The sequence below is a fragment of the Haliaeetus leucocephalus genome, unplaced genomic scaffold (genome assembly GCF_000737465.1).
Source record: "Haliaeetus leucocephalus isolate CR32 unplaced genomic scaffold, Haliaeetus_leucocephalus-4.0 Scaffold932, whole genome shotgun sequence".
In the NCBI taxonomy this organism is placed as follows: Eukaryota; Metazoa; Chordata; class Aves; order Accipitriformes; family Accipitridae; genus Haliaeetus; species Haliaeetus leucocephalus.
This window is the reverse complement of record NW_010973368.1, coordinates 9,970,162-9,985,376: the sequence shown is the minus strand read 5'-3', so window position 1 is coordinate 9,985,376 and position 15,215 is coordinate 9,970,162.

Here is a 15,215-nt window from a genome sequence, read left to right as displayed (position 1 = left end):
GCCGGCCCGGGCGGGGGAGGCGGCCGGCCCGGGCGCGGCCCCGCGCCTGGGCCGAGCCCGTCCCTGCAAGAGCCTCCCTGGGCTCGTGCGTTGATGACGGAAAGCCGAGCGTGACCCGTAATACTGAGAACAGTGGATTTCGCATAACCCCGCTATTTTTAACGGTGTCCTATTAGTTGCTGTCCTATTATCAAGAGCCATTTCGAGTTGGAATATATGCCTAAACACGAAGAATACGGTCCTTCAATCCTTACTTGGGTAAAATGTCCTTTACAGCCATGGGAGTCCTGGTGTGAGCAGCACTGTCTTCAGTCTTGCAGACTCCATTAGTTCCTTTAGTTCATTAGCTCTTGCAGAGAAACAGTAAGACCGAGATATTTAGACATGAAGAAAGCTGGAATACAACTACTCTTACTTTGTACGTATTGCAAGATGCTGATTGCAACCATCAGCCCAAGTAAAAGGAAGAAAAAATCTCTAAGGATGCTTGGAGAAATACGTGAGTTTGTGACGTGAAAATCTCTGAACACTAACATGATAGCTAGAATCATATCATTGGCATTTTAACCGGTCATCCTGGTTTTATTGCTTCTGTCTCACCTAAATGATCAGTTTGTCCAAGATCCATGAAATGGATATCCAGGCTAGCAAGATCAATGTCAAGCGGAAAGATGAAGGAACAGAAGTGCCAGTCCCAGGACTATGGCTTATTCTAATACAGGAGTAAGTGGCTTAAACTGAAGTAGCAGCTATAGGCAGCTAGGTTTTGGTTGTCCCACAGAGCGAGCACAGGTGTATTGGGTTTGTGTGGCAAGGTTTTGGTGGGCGGGTGGCTTCTGTGAGAAGCTGCTAGAAGCTTCCCCTATGTCTGACAGAGCCCATGCCAGCCGGCTCCAAGACAGACCCTGGCCAAGGCCGAGCCCATCAGCAACGGTGGTAGCACCTCTGGGATAACATATTTAAAAAGGGAAAAAAACCCTGTGCAGCAGCAATTGCAGGCAGAGAGAGGAGTGAGAACATGTAAGAGAAACAACCCTGCAGACACCCAGGTCAGTGGAGAAGGAGGGGGGGAGGATGTGCTCCAGGCGCCGGAGCAGAGATTCCCCTGCAGCCCGTGGTGAAGACCATGGTGAGGCAGGCTGTCCCCCTGCAGCCCAGGGAGGTCCACGGTGGAGCAGATCTCCACCTGCAGCCCGTGGAGGACCCCACGCCAGAGCAGGTGGGTGCCTGAAGGAGGCTGTGACCCCGTGGGAAGCCCGCGCTGGAGCAGGTTTTCTGGCAGGACTTGTGACCCTGCAGGGGACCCACGCTGGAGCAGGCTGTGCCTGAAGGACTGCAGCCTGTCAAAAGGACCCACGCTGGAGCAGTTTGTGAAGAACTGCAGCCTGTGGGAAGGACTCACATTGGAGAAGTTTGTGGAGAACTGTCTCCCATGGGAGGGACCCCACGCCAGAGCAGGGGAAGAGTGAGGAGTCCTGCCCCTGAGGAGGAAGGAGCAGCAGAGACAACGTGTGATGAACTGACTACAATCCCCACTCCCCATCTCCCTGTGCCACTGGAGGTGACGAGGTAGAGAAAATCAGGACTAAAGTTAAGCCCAGGAAGAAGGGATGGGTGGGGGGAAGGTGTTTTAAGATTTAGTTTTTGTTTCTCATTACCCTACTCTGATTTTATTGGTACTAAATTAAACTAATTTCCCCAAGTCAAGTCTGTTTTGCCTGTGACGGTAGTGAATGATCTCTCCCTGTCCTTATCTCGACCCGTGATCCTTTCATTATATTTTCTCTCCCCTGTCCAGCTGAGGAGGGGAGTGACAGAGCAACTTTGGTGGGCACCTGGCCTCCAGCCAGGGTCAACCCACCACAACAGGGAAACTGATCCGAGTGAAGCCTTTTCTGGGACCCATGCCATCCCTAGTTAAGAAGGGTGGAAAGGAAATTATACAATAGTTTCTGTCCCTTCTCCGGTTTTAAGTCATTGTGGGAATCCGTATGTGCTGCATTCCCACAAAATATGTAGAAGACTTGCACAAGGAGACTGACTGTATACCTCAGGTTGGTCAGAATAGCGAACAGTATTTCTTGTTGCTCTGTCAGACCATCTGCTGTGATACTGCTATGCAGTTGTACTACTGTGGCTGATTAACTATTGAGCTGTATGATATTATCCCATTTTATTTACAAATTCTTTTAAGTGGCAAATCCTTCAGCATGTGTTTTATGGTCAGGCTTAGCACGATAAGCAGGATGTGCTGTTCAGAGAGATTGTGAACATTGGTCAAAAACTACAGATTTATTAAAAATACTAACTGGAAGTTCCTCTGCTTTTGTATGTATATGAGATGATCTGTTTTTAAATGCTTGCTGTTACCATGTTAGGTAATTCAGCATGTTTGGGCTGCTACTTTTTTATAGAACATAATATGAATGGCATTTTCAGTTTGTAGAGACACATTTTGAGGTCAGTACATTAGTTCCAAAGTTGTTAGATTAAAATGCCAAACTGTTGTTAGTTGGTTTACTGGAGACAAATAATGCCAGAATGTTTTATACTTGCTGTTTTTAAAAGGCAGTTTTCTTCTGTGAACAGCCCACCGTATCAGTTAAACACACCATTTATCTGCATAGGAAAACAGAGACCAATAGCTCCTAAATTTTATTGATTCCGACACTACTGTCTCAAAAATCTCATCATTAAAGTGCTTTTTTCTTTGTTAACACATGTTTTAAGCCTTAATATCTTAATGACTACTTCCAGACTACAAAGTAAATTAAACGTCTAAGGATGCTGAGAATGTTTGATTATAACAGTCTTTTTGATGATTTCCATTTTGAGATGGTGAATCCAAATGAAACAATGAAGCAGTGATTGTGGGCAGACACAACAGATTAAGGTTTCCAAGTACTGATAACCTGGGAGCTGTGCATTCAGGTGAGCAAGTAGTGGATTAGTCATAGATATCATTGACTACTCCGTGCTCTGGCTCACCTGAGGGTGTTTGGCTTGACAAGGAAATAGTGTTTCCTGTTTCCTAGAGAAAAGACTGGATCTCCAAGGTGACTTGGCTTTCCAGCAGCAAGCAATGGAGACCCAGAAGGAGGCATGAAGCTGTATGCTTTATTTGGGGGATGAGTTTGGAGTTCCTCTGATGAAAGTTGATGACTTTTCAGAAGAAAAAAAATGAGATAAGCCTGTGTGACTGGAAACCAATGGGAATAAATTGTGAGTCATGTGAGCTGCCAGTATTTGGTCCCTGGTCATGAGAGTATGCCCCTGAAAGCAAGAAAAACAGTAAGCGTTTCAAATAGCTCTCTTGGGAGGAGAGGTGGAAAAAGAATGCTTTTCATATAAAAGAATTGCTGTATATTTAATCAGTAATACATGTATTGCTGAACTTCAGCCATACTTTTATAGCACCAAGATTCTGTCTATAACAAGAAAGGTCACAGTCTTCCGAAGTTAGCCTGTTAGCCATATGACTTCTCAGCAAAAGAAAGGGGAAGATGGTCCCAGAGCAATTTTTATTTGTTACACTGTTGGGAAAGGTATTTGTTGCACTTAGTGATCCAGCTGAAGTCATGTTGTCCTATGGTAGCAATTGGATCAGGATGGATCTTCAGCTTTTTTAAAATAAGGAGATTTTACAGTGTTGAGAATGACAGAAAAATTCTTTTTCCTTCTTTTCAAGCGGTAATGTGTAAGGGTTTTTTGCTCTCTGTTTGGCTGCAGATACAAGAAATTTTTTTCAGTTTCTACATGATGGTATGCATCTAATTCAAATGTATGAAGCCAGAAAGAGTTGTCCTGGCAAGCCCAATTCATCCACCCATGGTAATGTGACCACTCAGAACTAAAATCATAAAGCAAAAAACCTGTACCTTATATCAAAGTTCAAAGAAAGATGAATCTATGTAATAATTTGTCAGCAATACTTGTATGAGGAAGAGCATTTGATTATTTCCTTTAAAGCAACTGTGATTCTGGAAATTTAGCTTTTATCAAACCATTTACTTTCATGGCCTACCTACCAGCAAGTAGAATAGAAACACAGTCAGTCTCGTCCTGCTTCCAGACCACATTGCACTTTTGTCTGTGTTCCAGAAGCTACACATGGTGCATTGAACATTTCACGGATAAATGCTCTAGACAGACAAGTCTATATAAGGGTAGAAAAAAGCGAAGATGGACAAAGAAAGGTATGTCCACTCAAATTGGCGGTTATGGTACATATAAGTCCCTGCTCATGCGTTGCCTATGTGCACTATTCAGAGGATGACTATAGACCTGAGAATAACTGTGTTTGTCCTCCATAAAATCTTAGACAATGTCAATTCTCTAAACTGTGGCACTGTTTTGTTCTCGGAAACAGCTATCTAAAAAGTATGCCCTGATACTGGAGGAACATTGCAAAGAAGACTCAACCCAGTATTGACAGGTTTCTGTATAAGCAGAGGACTTGGACATAAAATTACATATGATTCAACCTGTCCTACCTTTCAAGTAAGGCCAATTCCCTGGTGCAGATGCTATTTGCATCCCTGGAGTCCAGTCCTACCTCAGTAGCAGGCATAAAAATGCATTCTGTCTGTCACAGCCTGCTGCTGCTACTAGTGAAGCAAAATCCCCAAGCGTGCTGCTGGTGTGCTTTCTTGACATGCTTATATCCTGGGCTGTCTCTGGTATTGGCACAGAGATCATCCTATGCATACCATCTTTGAAGTCTTTTCCACTGATAATACTGGCTTTCACTTCCTGCACAGGGGAGTGTTCTGAGCTTTTTAATATGGGGACTCTCATTTATGTTGAGTATCGAAATCCCCAAATTTGAACCTTTTAACCAGTGTAGTACTTCCTCCAAATAATAGTCTCTGTAGGTACCGGTATTCCACTTCTCTAACTTATTAAAATCCTGGAATAAGACACACAAAGTCTCTGTCTTTCTTTGTGTGCTCTGTGAAGCCCTGTATGGCAGTCCCCCTCCAGCGTAACTGCATGAAAGCTAAACAGCCAGGAATTTGATTCAGGGCCTATGACCAGACTACCTTCAGGGAAAGAAAAAGACATAATCCATTGCAGCAGAAGTTAGGCAACATAAAATTGGGAGAAGTTTCATACCTGCTCAACTAAGCAACTCACCCTATCCATCTGCTTATGATATTTATTTCCAAATAAATCTGGATCTGAATACTTATTTCTGGCATGTATAGAGGCACTCTTGCACACTTGTGTAATCCTCAAACACAGCACAGAAGCCAGATGGGTAGTCCAGTGAGTATTTCTAGTACTTGCTACCTGCTTTTTGGGACACTGATAACAGGATTTTGGAAGTCAGTATATGGCAACTAGTACATTAAGGAATATGTCAGATAAGAGTACACAGGAAAACTTTACTTGCAGGAATACAGAAGTCCTTGAAGGCATATGCAAACCCACCACACCTGGAATATAAACAAATCCTGATCATGGTTTAGGACTAACTGTAGGGCTGGCTAGTAGTGCTGATTAACTATCCTATGGCATATGAGAAAAAAAGAGGGAATTGTATTGACAGAGGAAGTAAGAGGAGCTGATGAACAGAGCCACTATAGCTCTGGCTGTCCTTTTCTGGACTCTGAGTTGCAGTCCTCCCAGACTAATAATGAGATGAGTAATGGGAAGAGACTACAGAGGAATTTTCATATTTTTTTTTTCTATGTTTCTCTTAGTTAACAGCAACAGCAACTTTTACAATAGGTCATCAGCATGGCCAGCCATGCACTTTAGTTAGCTTGAGGTCATTTTGCACAGTTCGAGCACAGGCTTGTAGATAGTTTTTTCCATGTCACCTTCTGAGAAGCATAAATTAATTTAGAATATTTCATGTCCAGCTATATAATTAGGGTGTTTTAGAGCCCTGCTGTAAGGTCTCTACAGTATACAAAACCAAAGTGTAGATTATTTTTTGTTTTATTTCCTTGAAGGTCTGCTGCTGGCTTCCTGGCCTTTAAAGACCCAGCTCTTTTTATTTTCTTTGATGTCAGGTGAGCAGTATTCTTTTTACACAAGTATGCCTGGTTCAGAGCTGCTGTGTTTGCTCTGGTGATGTGGCCTCCCTGGATGCTAGTGAGTCCAACCTGTCTGCTGAGGTATCTGGTACCAGCCTCTATTGCAAATGCTGATGCTTATCCCAAAGAAGTGTACCATATGCATTTGGCTGATGCCAACAGTAAAAGGAAAAAGCCCAGCAATTGCCTTTCTGCAGAGTTGAGGTGTATATAAAAGAGCAAGTACAGAAGGCCAGTAACAAAGCTGATCAGATCCGGGCCTAGAATGCAATCTCCTGCTCCTGCCACCACCTCTGGGCAGCTGCCAATACTGATTCATGTGAACACGAAAAAGGAACTTTCTCCTCATTTACCATAAAGACAAATTCCTGTCTAGTGCATAGTTGTGCAGTGTACCACATAGGCCATTTTTCTAAAGCCATTCTCTATTTCGAAGTTGGACTGGGTGAGTCTGAGCCAAAGATCAGTGGAAATTTGACTCTGCAAAAGTTTTCTCCATCAAAGTTTTTTGCTCTCAAGGCTTCACGTGGTTGCAACTCTGTACACTACTAGTCCTTTGTACATATGACTTTCTATGCACAAAGTGAGCCACTGGTGACTTGTGAGTTATTCAGTCATTTAAGCTGTATATGCTAAATCCAAAAAGAATTCAACCAACTGGGCAGCAAGTGTCCTGTGTCCCCTGTATGTAGCCACGCTACACAACTGGCCTGTAAATAAAATTACTCTGCCATTGAATTGTATTCATCATTAGGCTGACAGAAGCCTGGAGAGCCTGTTTGGCTTCTCAGTTTTCTCACATAGTGCATGAAATAACTCTCAGTTGCACTCAAAAGGATGACATTTGTTGTTGTTGGGGGTGCACACAGTTCAGGAGATGTGGTGGTGTATTCCTCATCCATCTCAGGAACTCCTGTTAGGCTGTAGCATTTGCGTAATGAGTAGGGCAGTTAAGCACCCCTTGACTGTACCAGGAACTCTTGCATGGCTAAAGTGAGGAGCAGCACTGACCATACCAAGGACTCCTGTCGCCTAGCAGAGGCAGAGATGCAGAACCAGGAGCATTAGTCATGTCCTGACAGCCTTGGAGCACCCCTTATCTGGTTTTGTTGTTCCCTGACATCCTTGGAGCCTTCCTTACCCAAATCTTAAGTCATTGCCTGACAGCCTTGGTGTCCTCCCTTATCTGTATCGTAGCTCATGGAAATGGTACCAATGCTACAGGAATTCAGTAATTTGCTGATGACTAAAGCCAATCATCTCACGAACATATAAACTGTGGTCCTAAGTGAGGCCCTTTGAGCTCTTCTGGACCGCAGTGGGCTCTGACCAGCATCTCCCTCTGAGGGGGATGCCTCTCAGAGCTCGTGAACTCTCCAGTTTGTGAAAATCAGAGGACTGTGGCTGAAAGCTGACAATGGGACCTGGGCTGATACCATTTGCATCCTGAGGCTCAACCCTTCACCTGTTGAGAAAATGTGGAGACATTTGATGTGAATTTTTCACTGAACTCGAGGGGAATTTTTAACAGGTATACCTTTGTTTATACATATATATCTTAATGTCTGTGTGTATGCATGTGTGAATTGACCTGGGCATCCTACAGCAAGTACAGTATAAATGTTGCCCTTTTGAATCTGTAACTAAGTCACTGCTCTGCTACACACATAATCCCTTTAGACATAAACCATTGACCAAGTTTGGGACTAGGAGTAGATCCAGCTGCACTTAAGCTCCATCAGGAGTTTAGAAAGCAAAAGGGTCTTCTCTGAACCTTGTGACTCAATGAGAGGGCCTTCCTTACCCTTTTGTATTCCTTCCATTAGACATAAACCGTTGCCCAAGTCTGGGACTAGGAGTGGATCCAGCTGCACCTAAGTTCCATCAAGAATTTAGAAAATAAGGGGGTCTTCTCTGAGCCTCATGACTCAACGGGAAGGTCTTCCCTACCTTTTACATCCCCAATTTCAGTGCAAATTATGGAAAATCAGTTCTAACTCAATTTTCCTTTGTATGTTTCTCTCTTACCCTTTTGCGCCTTTAGTCTCTGTATAAATAATTCTAGTTTGATTCTAACTTCATTTCCTTTGTACGGTTCATCCATCTATTAAGTAATAGAGTGAACCTTGCCATCGAACTTTGTGAAGTCACGCTTTTATAAACTCCTATTAAATAATTTTTTGCTAATACCCTTGATGGTGATTCTTTAAGCAGTCCAAACCACTCATTTTCACCACAGGAGACTGAACATGCTGGCCCTCCTCCTCAAAAGTGAGAACACAGTATCTTTCAGACTGTGGCATTAATATCTGTAAGGTATTAAGGAGTGGTTTTCAGCTCTGGAGCATTTCCTTTGTGATGTCATTTATTCAAATATATATCTGACAACCCATGTGGGAGCTGGAAGTGTTATCTATCACAAGATAGCTATTCAGTGGCTTATGGGAAATCAGTGGTTGGTTTCAGTAAAATCAGTAGTGCTTAAATCTCCATGTTACACTTCAGGAATTATCACTTCTGGCATACTTGTGTATAGTGTGCGGAAAAAGAGTAATTTTGAATGTGTGGAAACTGCTTAGTTTCTTTCCCATAGCTCAGGGCTAAGACACTGTTTGAGTAGCTGCTAGAGCCACCTGCTTCTTGCACCCACTTTCTCCCAAAATGAGGAAAATTCATTCTGTGGAAAGTCGGACAAAATAAATTATACCTCAGATGTACTTGATTTGTGGGAGAAGAATAAATTATAAATTTCCTGTTTAACATTGATAGGAAAAAAATCATAATTTAGTAACAGCAACATCCTGGGAAAGATTGTCTAGGTGAAAGACAGGTTTCACTGTGTGAAATGTTACAAGTAGTGTTCATGTGTGATATTGTGAAAGGTGGAAGTTGGCTTGGCTTGAGTGCAATATAGGCTTGTCTGCACTCTTTTTCAAAGTTTTGTAGTCTAGTGGTTAGTCCCTTCCAGTACTTTAAGTAGAAGTGCTTAATTTGGTCATAATACTCATATGTCCTCCAACTATAATGAATCCCTCCATGTTCATTGTGTCAATGCTATCTTGGGACAATGATGGGTATGTGATATAACTATAGAAATCACCAGGGTTTATTAAAGTCACGTGCTTGTCTTGTATAACTGCACGTTTGTTCTATTAGAAGTGACCTGACCTTAACTAGTATGTTCTGAGAGTCTATTCTCATCTTCTTTGAAAAGACAGGAAATTCAGTGGTGCTGCTTTATTTACAGCTAGAGTATTGTGATGATATCACTGTCTCATGGGTAATTTGAACCTTGCCTTCATTTATTTAAACCAAGAACAGAAAATTCAGGAATCAGAAGTAAGGGACAGTTCAATTCCTCTTTTGTCTGTGGTTTATTCTTCATTTGAAGACTAGATGTCCCTGAGACAGGCTCCAATAAGAACTCTTATTATAATCATTTCTAAGTGAAAATATCAGGGAGCTCTACTGAATATGAGGAATCCATTATTACTTATCTTTATTCATAGAACACATGGGTTTGTATAATTGCTTTTTATAAAATGTAGATTTTGTTGACATCTATATCTGTGTACTGGATTTCAGTTGTGTTTCAATTAATTGTTCAATTACTTGCCAAGATTAAATGTTGCTTAGAGATTTAAATCTGCTTCATATTTTCACCTTTTATTTTAATACAGTTTTTTCTTCCTACTGACAAGGGCACTTTAAACTGATACTGAATACTGGCTCTGAAAGGATAGATGTATTTAATGTTTTTCTCCTTTACATAGTCCTTCAGAATAAACTATTGGTGTGCCTAAAATGCTTTGCATTTTCCAAATGTTCTTATGACTCTTCTGCATCAGTCTCTTAACATTTAAGCTGTGAGTATGAGACACACGAATTAGATTCTTACAAAGTGCGTATGGAAGAGGAGAGTAGAGCAGGACCCACTGATATGCAAGACCTCTTTCATTTTAAAAACATAGATGCTATACGCTGACTTTGTCTTTCTCTGTAACTCTCCCATGGGGGTCTTCCGTGCACCAAGCAATCATACTTGTTTCTTGAACTAGAAGTGCTAATTCTCAGGCCTTATTTCTCATCATGAACTCACATTCTTATGATAAACCCAGGAATAGAACCTAAAAATAGTTCCTAAAATTCTGTTGGTATCTTAAAATTTCTTACACAACTCTGTGGAGATGATACGTCCTGTATCCCTCAGTAGCTAAGTCATTCAGATGCAGGCTACTGCTTCTGTCAGTTACGCATCTCTCTCAAGATGTAACAATACCGAAGAAAGATGTAATTAGCTGCTCAATACAATTAACAAGGGCTTGAAAATGAACATTGATGTTACCACACGTCTACCTGCAGATTGTCTCCACTAGAGACGTCTGGCTTGCCTTTGAACAAGAGTTGGCATCATGAAAGATTACATGCAAAAAGGGTTCATTCTAATGATTCAGATACATTTGATGTTGGGAGAATTGAAAGCAACAGAACATAGAGCAAGTTTTTTTTTGTGTGCTTCAAATGAGCCCTGAACAGGACTACAGATCAGGCCATGCCTAGTGCCTGCTTTTCGGGAAGGCACGTAGGTGTGGCAGAAGAGCACATGGAGGAAGTTCCCTCTTTACATGCTATTTTCAGCAAGGACCCTGCCCCTGAAGTTGAGTTCAAATAATATTTGCTTGTAGAACCCATTTCTTACTGACCGTAGAAAATTAGGAGAGGTCATGCAAATGAAATTGCATTAAGAGCAGAGTTTTGTGCTGAGGCTTAGATTCAGCATCAGGGAAAGTAATTTGTAGTAACAGCTGCAGGTTTCATTCTGTGACCCGCCAATACAACAATATGCATCAATAGCAACTACTGCTATCATAAATAAGAATACTGCTGCTTCTTGCTGATCATACATGATATCCTAACCATAGTTACCATGGTCTAGCTGAAAAGGGATCATCCAGCAGTTGATAACAGAACTTAGGTGGCAGTACTGTTCAGGTCCAAAGCCATTAACCTTCATATGACTTTAGGTCTGCCCTGTTCTATTTACGCATGGACTGAATACCATCTTTGTGATCAGATCCACACCTCCTCCAGTGTACAGAATGAACAGGATGTTTTTCAAGTGAGATTGTTACCTTCCTTTTTATCTTTAGTGTTTCATGTGAGGCACTATTTCTTGTTTGATTCAGATGCTCTGTATGCTGCGCTGAATACAGATTGGTGTTCATCACACTAGCAGGAATCAATGCAGCTATAAAAAAAACCCAGTGGCCTATGAAAAAAGCTGGTATGTTATTTCCATTTAAAGATAGGTTGCAAAAAATTGCACTGATGACTGGATGCTTAGGTTAAAAAAAATGGGCTTGACTTTTTCTTTTTTTTCCAAGTTTAGAGCAGCTACACTAACGCACTTATTTGCAGTGGATCCTAAATCTCAAAGTAGGAACCCCGCTAATAATACTAAGTTAACAGTCATATCTGAAAAGCTTGATGTAAATGGGTTTGCTTTTATATATATATATACACATAAATATATATATGAAAGCCGTGGAGAGAGAATACAGATCTCCTAGTACTCAGTCTACTGTATTAATTACAAAGCCATTCCAGCATCATCATTTGTTATATACCTGTTAGTTCCCACAAAAAAATTATGTGGGTGCCCTACAAATCTACTTTCTTCCATTCAGGAGTGTTGGTCTGTTTTGTTATTAATTTATCATTTTTAGAGCAGAAATGTGGGAAAGAGATCTATTTTCCTACTATGAGGAGTGGCTATTTTATAGAGGCTTGTGAACAATAAGTTACACTAAAAAGTTGTATCACGTAGCAGTCTCTTGCCCATATTTTCTTTTACAATTGGAATCAGTTAAAATGAAGTATTTGCTCTCCTTAAAGTAGGCTTACTTTACTTCAGTCAGTAGACTGACTTAAGTGCAGTATGACTGTAGGGAACCAGCCTACAGAACTGAGTATCTAAATCAGAGAGTGATTTATGTTGAAAGGGAACTTTGGAGGTTGTCTAATGCAACCTCCCACTCAAAACAGGGTTAACTTCAAAGTTGGATGAGGTTGCTCAGGGCCTTGTCCAGCTGAGGTTAGAGAATCTCTGAGGATGGGGAACCCACTGCCTCTTTGGACCACCTATTCCAGTCCTTAACCAATCTGTTCCAGTGCTTAGTCAAATCTGATAGTATGGAGTCATACAATGAAATGAATTAATTCAAGGTTTGCATTCCACTGCTGGATTAATAGTGCTATGCTATTTTTTAACTTTCTCAGCATTATGAGAGTTAATACTGTTATTTTTTTTAATGTTTAAATATTTTATTTCCTTCAGTTCTTCTGAATATTTATATTAACACTGGTAAGTGATGTCATATTTGATAAACCTGCATTATTGTATGTTGATTCTACGTAGTGACTTACAGCTAAGCTATTTCATGATTCCTTTTGACAGCTAAGCTTTTCAAGAGCTTTTGCAAAGTCAGTGCTGTGCATTATATTTTGAAAACCTTGTCAACTACTGTGTAAAAAGATGTCATCTTGACCTGACAATTTTTAATCTAATAATTAGCATCAACCAACTGACATATTAATTAATCCCCCAAAAATATTAACAACATGCTTTGGGGTTGATCACCCTACACTATCCTAGCTGTAAAGAAAAAATGGAAAACAGGTAGAAAAATTACCACTGCATGCAAACAAGGTGTTGCTTCACATTGGTTTTGATAGTGTCATAAGATGGAGCCAGAGATAGCTGTCACATAAGTAGACTTTAAAATGAATTGCATTCTATATTTAGTTTAGTCAACAGTTGAAGTCAATTGATTTTGAGAGTTCAGAATCAGATTTTCATCATAAGTATATTGATAGAAAATGCATTGGGATTTAATCAGCCTCTCTTTATGCGCCTCATTTAAGCCTGTTTAGGTTGTCATATGTTATATCAAGTGCTGGTGCTTGATACAAATTCTTCAAATCACCTAGATGAATGACTTCAGTACACATATAATTGTGCATGAAATGCAAGCTGAAAAAAGCTGGTTAGATCCAAGTGTGTGTGTGGTAACTACAGGCATGTTGTGTAAACACAGTGTCATTGCTGAAAGAAACTGAGTGCTCCATTGAGTGACTTCAAAATGCATTCTGATGTCAGACTGTTGGCAGTCTGAAACACGGTAGTTTTTTCATTGTTTATAGACTAAAAAGAATTATTTTTAGTGAACTGTTCCCATGTGCTAACACAGATTTTAGGGCCAATTTTTAAAGTTTGTGATAGACATTTTAACAAAGAATACAAATGTTAGTGCCTAACTTTTGAGACTAATATTAAACATCATTTTACTACAGCAACTTCAAATCTGGAACTAAATGTAGAATTTCTTCTGCATTTATTTGGAAAAAAGTATGTGCTGTAATGGAAGTTCTTAAACTGAGATTTTTGCCATTGAAATCATGGTAGAAACCCTTCTTTCAGTTTCAAAAGAAAGACAACTTGAACTTTGGATTACAGGAGAGACCCTAAAACAACATCTTTTGGTAAAAATGTCAGAGCTAAGGAAGCCAGTATATGGTTTTCAGTAATTGTGTTCCCCGTACAATTTCAGCTGGTATTGCTTACTGATGTACTTGCATCACTTCCTGTTCCTAAACAGATTTATTTCTGCTTCAGAATGTCCAGAAGACGTTGTTGCTTTCTATACTAATGATGGATGAATTTAATTTCAATGTTTGTATCTTGTCCATCCCTTTACCAGCCCTATGTTAGGAAACCATTATGTGAGGACATTTCCAAATCAAATTTCCATGAATAAACTTATTGCAGACCTAGTTTCTGACTGCATTGTGAAAATTACATGTTCTTTGTCTTTTCAATAGGGTGCCTATTTCTTCCAGTGCCCAGAATGAATATTTACCAAATGAATGCAATTCCTATGATTATCAAAGTGTAATTTATCTTGCAGAAGCAGGACAAATTAATGTCTGTAATATTTAATTTCATACACATATAATTGCTTTATTTTCATTTCAACCATTGTATCTAGTTTATCAGTCAGTACGAGAAGAAAATATGTGGATTCATAGTTATCAAGTTCATAATAGAACTTGCTTTTAAAATGGTTACAGTATTGTATTATACATGATTTTAAAGAGCAATTGCATTTTTCTCTTCAGAGCACGTCAGCTACGACATTTTGAAATTGTCAGAATTTTTTGAGGTACAGTATAATGTATCTGTGGCTTGTTGCTCTTTAGTTCATCATTTTCCAGCACTTTGTTATAAAGATATCTCCTTCTGTGGCCATACCCTGTATGTGCTCCCATCTTGTATTTCCCAGACTCTTCTCTGCTGAAGAGTGATGTGAAGAAATCAATAACTATTTTTCTGTGCCATTTTCTTAACCTTAATTGGTTCCTTTGCTTCTTGATGATGCAGTAGACCTATGGATTATTGTCAAGGCTTCCTACTTCTAACGTTACTTTAAAAAAAAATTATCTTTCTATTGTTAATTTAATAATATATCTTAGTCCTTTAAAATTTCTTAATAACTTGCATCTTATGTGTTGGCTGATAGGGTATAAAATCTCTCATTAATTTTTCCATTTTCTGAAGGAGAATTAACTCAAATAGTGTTTGAGTTTGCGATGCTGTCTTTTTTCCTTGACTTCTCATTTTTATCCAGTAGCAAACAGGCCTTTGTGATCCTTAGTGTTTGCCCCAGTGCTATTAAATGGTAGTAGGTAATTCTCATTACTTCCTCTTTCAAATAGGTTTTGTAGTTTTGCAAAATATTATTTTCAGACATTGTGTTCCCATAATAGACTGAGACCTTTTAATCCCGAAGGATGTTGAAATTAATGTTGTTACTGTTGCTCATCTGTTTCATATTATATAATTACTACTTGAACCAGCTACTCTGTATTACTTAGGACTTAACAGAGAATAATCCCTCATCTTGTGTGCTCTGGAATTAGCTGTTCCAAGAGCATTTGTTTAAGAAATCACTTCTTTAAGCCTTGTTCCATTTAGCAGAACACGAGATACATTGTAAATATCTTTATGATATGCTAGGAAGTATGTCTTCATATAAGTACGTGTTGTGAGACATTAAAACACCACTTACTTGATTTTATTTAGAGCAGTGACGTACTTGTGTCACTGTATCC